At 51.9% G+C, this 4,894-nt stretch overlaps 1 pseudogene; it reads left to right on the top strand.

Annotated features, from left to right (window-relative positions):
- The first annotated feature begins 799 nt into the window (after positions 1-799).
- On the top strand, positions 800-4,239 carry LOC106823606 (proteoglycan 3-like; annotated as a pseudogene).
- The last annotated feature ends 655 nt before the right edge of the window (positions 4,240-4,894 follow it).

The raw sequence follows: 4,894 nt of genomic DNA, 5'->3' as shown, positions 1-4,894 counted from the left end.
CATTTGTTGGGATATTGACCAAAGGGAGGCTGCTCCTGGGGTTAAGGAGTATTGTTCAGGCCGGGGCCATTTAGGGGCACTAATAATAAGTTTGCCTCGACAATAGACATCTGGGGTCTTCTCAAGCACACCGGGGTGGATGGGTACGCACATATGGCAGTAGACCCCAGGAGGCAGGTCCCAGTAGAGAGCAGAGCTGGGGCGGGGGGGAGAGGATTGAGCAAACTCCTGATCAGCTCCATTGCCCCACACCCCACCCTGAGTCTCTTCCCACTTCCACAAAAGCCCAGTATAAGGGCTGCGTCTGGGGCCCAGCAGCCAGAGACTCTGAGCAGAGCCTCAGACTCAGGAGGTGAGTGCTCCCCTGGCTGCCCATGGAGGAGGGGTCCAGGGCTTGGGAGGAAGGAGGACCCTATCTAGCAAACACCTCAGAGGTCTGTCCTTCGGACCATAATGGCTACTCTCCTTCCCTCTTCTTCTCCACTGTCAGTGAAATTGGCCCTGGCCCTGAGCAGACCTGTTTCTCCAGGGTCTGGGCTAAGTGTTGTTCCAGCGAGCAGTGATGGAGTTCTCAGGAAAAAAGGGACTTTTCACCTTGAGCCGACACCCCCACGTCCTTTCCCCGATTCTCCAACTCAGGGTCTGTTAATTGGCCGAGAAGCAAGCTCTCTAGTTTGCCCTTTAATAAACCAGTTAAACAAACTCTTCTTCTTTGCCCTGTGCCAGGGGCTGTGCAGACATACTGGACATCCCAGGGAGGCAAGGTGGAGCTGTGTCCCTGTCACAAGACTGAGTAGATATGAAATGCCCTCTGCTCCTGCCCCTTCCCCTGCTGGGGACAGTTGCTGCTTTTCATATGTGTAAGTCCTCCCCTTCTCTTCTCATCTATGTTTCTCTTTTCTCCTCTTTTCTGCACCAGTTTTGCACTCATGGGCCGAAGACACAGCCTCCCCTCTTCACTTGACCCAGCTCATCTCTGTTAAGATTTCTCCTGGACTCACAACTGTGACCTTTACTTTCTATCAGGGCTCCTTCACAAAGAAAAACCACCCACTTGTGTAGGAGAAGGGCTTCTCACAGGTGCTTCCTCCCACCCCCAAAATACACACCTGTGGTGTCAGCCAGAAGTCAGGTTCTCATACATTTGTGCAGATGACCCAAGAGTTCGTGCCTCACGCAACACCTCAGAGATCCTTCCAGTCTTGGCGCCAGGTGGCATTCATAGGAAGGCTTGAGGTGGATAAGAGCTGCCCATGGTCCTGGATGAAAGGGCTCCCCCCTCCCCAACTGAAGGCAAGGTACCTCTTCTTCCCAGAGAATCATGACCCCCATTTGGACATCCGAGAGACACAGGCAGACCTGATCCAGGATGTGGAAGCTTCAGGGGAGTAGGAGGGAGAGTTGGCCCTGACAGATGAGGTGATTCAGTCAGAAGGAGAGGAGGCTGAGGCTTCCACCAATCAAGACACCTTTGAGGATGAGCAGGCCATGGAGTCGGACCAAGCTGCCCTAGGTGAAGACTTGCAGTGCCCCAGGGAAGAGGAAACAATTGAATTGTCTGGCCATCCTGGGTGCAAGACTTGCCGCTACAGCTTGATGCGAACTCCTAGGAGGTTTAAACAAGCTGAGGTGAGTGACAGGAATGCTACTGTGGAGGTCCTGGGGGAGAAGAAGAGAGTGGATTCAGCCTTCCGTTCCATACTCATTTAGACTAGTGGTTATCAAAGCCTAATGTGCACCAGAATCTCCTAGTGAGATGAAATCTGTAAAAAAAAAATAGAGATTTCTGGGCCCCTTACCCCAAATTTCTGATCTAGCAAGTCTTGGGTGGGGCCGAAGAGTTTGCATTCATACCACATTCCCAGGTGATGATGATATTGTTGCCTGGAGACTGCACTTTGAGAACCACTGATTTGGACAAAAGGCTTTGGTATTAGACAGACCTGTGTTCAATCCTGGCTCTGCCTGTCAGTGGCTGTGTTACCTGCGCAAGTCACTTCATCTTTCAGAGCTTCAGTATCTTCATTTGTAAAATGGAGATATATAGTTCCAAGCTCCTAGACTTCTGGTGAAGTTTCCATGAGATAATACATGGAAAGTATTTAGAATAGTCCCTGGGTCATTGTAAACTCTCAATAAATGGGGGCTATAATGATTCTGAGTATTATTATTTCCTGCAAGAAGTTGCTGACAGCAGTAAAAGGAGCAAGCAATGAGATTGAGAGGGCAAGTAGGTCCTGATTTATGAACTGAAAAGGGATGTAGGGCTCTCTCCTGGAGACTCACGAACTTGAGTAAAAGGAGAGTGAATTCTTTAAACCACCTCTTCTTGTCTCTGCAGAATGTCTGCATGAGGTGCTACCAAGGCAATCTTGTCTCCATACACAGCTCCAGCTTAAACTATTGCCTCCAGTGCTCAATCAGGGGTATCAACTAAGGCCAGGTCTGGATTGGAGGCATCTTGAGAGGCTGGGTAAGTGAGGGGCCAACTCCCAGGTACAGGAGGTTCTTTCTGCTCACCTCGAGGGTACACCTTCTGGCCTCGAGTCTTATCCAAACAGCTGAGGTGACCTTAGGCAGGTGGTGATGAGCTGGAGCTGGCTTGTACTGGCTCAGGAGAACCACTGATTAGGCACATCTCTTCCCAACTCCATGTTGAGTGACTTCATGCTTGTAGCTTGTAATCTCTCATGGTGGATGAATTTACACCAAGGAAATTGGCAACCGCTACAAGTCCCTCTGCCTTCTCACCTTCCCCCAGAGCTGGTTGTTAAAGACCAGCGCACCCCTGCCGTCATGAGATAGGTTCCATGCCCTTCTTGGTCACTTACAAGCTGAACGACTTCCTTGAGCCTCAGTTGCCCCATGTTAAAAATGGAGTCCTTCTTCTGTTAGAGTGGCTCTGGGATTGTGGATGAATAAGTGCCATCACATTTGCTACTCAAAGGTGGTCCATGAAGCAGTAGTATCAGTATCCCTTGGTAGCTTGCTTGAAATGCACAATCTTGGGCCGCACCCCAGACCTCCTGAATCAGAACCTGCATTTCACCAAGATGCCCAGGAGATTTGTATACACAATGAAGTTTGAGAAGCCTAGTCTGTGTCATGATGCCATTGCCTGCACTCAGGGATGGATCTCTAGGGTATCTGGCTTCTAGCCGGGTGAACAGTGAGAAGAGATTATACATATAGTGAGTGTCCAGAAAGGGATGCTTGGTGCCCAGTGGGCATTCTCTGGAGCCCGTGATTGTCTCTGTCTTCCTGGATTTCTGCCCTCTGATGCAGCCTATCCCTTCTCTAGCGCTGGTGCAGGAGATTTCGCTGGACTGATGGGAGCCGCTGGAATTTTAGCTACTGGGCCTCAGGGCAACCTAGAAATGGGAGAGGCCGCTGCGTGGCTCTATGCACCAGAGGTGAGGGGAATTCAGCACCAGGGCAAGGGGATTGGGGGTCAAGGTGAACTCTTACATAGTGTCCTTTTGAGCTGTCTCAACACTCCTCCCCAAACTCACACCCTCCCCCCAACCGGACAGCCAACTTCCTCTCTGTGAGAAGGGCTGAGATGTAGGGAAGGATTCCTCAAAGCAAAACCAGGTGATGGGGTACCCTGTGTGGGGGTTAGATGCGGGCTTTCCATCCTATGGCCTGGGTGGGGGTCCTTTCCCTCTTCTGATATCAGGGTGACAGATGAGACTAGCAGATGTGAATTTAAAGGTGGATGAGGGACTAAGGACAGATGTGGGAATTAGGGATGGCTGACAGACAGTTCTCCAGCTTCCAACAGCATGGATGAGGGATGTGAGGGAGCTTAGTAAAATGGCTAAGACCATAGGCGTTGGAGTAAGACTGCTCTGGTTCACATCCTGGCTCTGCCACTGGTCGGCTGAGATGCAGGCAAATTATTACCCCCACTAAACCTCAGTTTCCTCATCTGAGAAATGGGGATGAGCTAGCACCCATCTCTTGGAGTCATTGTGAAGATAAAAGCACTCAATCACCCTGCTTCCTTCGCTGTGGGAGCTCAAGAAACGTGAGCTGGTAGGGATGTGTAGGCAACATATGGCTGACTGATCACAGCCACAGCAGGCAAGGGAGGGTATGAAGTGCCTGAGGAGGGAAGGAGCAGGGCACAAGCCACACTCAGATGGGCAGCTGACCACACTGTGCTCTCTACTGCCAGGGGGTCACTGGCGACTAGCCCCTTGTAGCAGGCGTCTGCCCTTCATCTGTTCCTCCTGAGCCGTTGGCACAGAGACCCTGCCTTGAAGTCTCCTGCCTTTACAGCTTCCCGTCTGTCCCCTGGACACTGGGCTCGTCCCCCTGTCTCTCCTGGAAATAAAACTAGACATCCCACAGCATTTCCTGACTCTTTTCTTCACTGCTCCCTTTGGAGGAATCCCTGGAGTTGGAAACGCCTGGAAACCATCACTCCCAAAGGGTGGGGCTTTGAGGAAAGTAAAAGGTGGTGGAGTAGGGCTCCCAGTAGGGGTGGGTGGGGGTGCTGAGGTGTTCGGCTGCAGCGCCACCTGGGGGCGGAGCATGGACTCCGGAGGACCCTTCTCAGCCCTGGCTTCGGGATTCCCACCCCTCCGCCCCAGGCTCTGGGGGAAGATCCCATTCGCTGGGGGGTGGGGAACTGGCTCTCCTGTTTTGTTTGGGTTCACTATGCGGGGTGGAGTAGGGTGAGAGTGGGGCGGCTTTCCAAAATGGAGCTGATCTTGCTGATTCAAGGGTTGGGGTGGAGCAGTGAGACGCCATCTGGATAAGCACGTGGGAGGGAGGAGTCTTGTGTGGGGGCAGCCTGTTCCTCTAGTCCTCTGTCTTCTTGGCCTCAGATACTGACCCCTGCTTTCCATTCTTCCAGCCACTGTGAGTGAATTGAAAGGCCCCAACT

This window comes from Equus asinus, chromosome 17 (genome assembly GCF_041296235.1).
Source record: "Equus asinus isolate D_3611 breed Donkey chromosome 17, EquAss-T2T_v2, whole genome shotgun sequence".
Lineage (NCBI taxonomy): Eukaryota > Metazoa > Chordata > Mammalia > Perissodactyla > Equidae > Equus > Equus asinus.
Note: the sequence above shows the minus strand (reverse complement) of the source record. Positions and strands in the feature narration are given on the sequence as shown.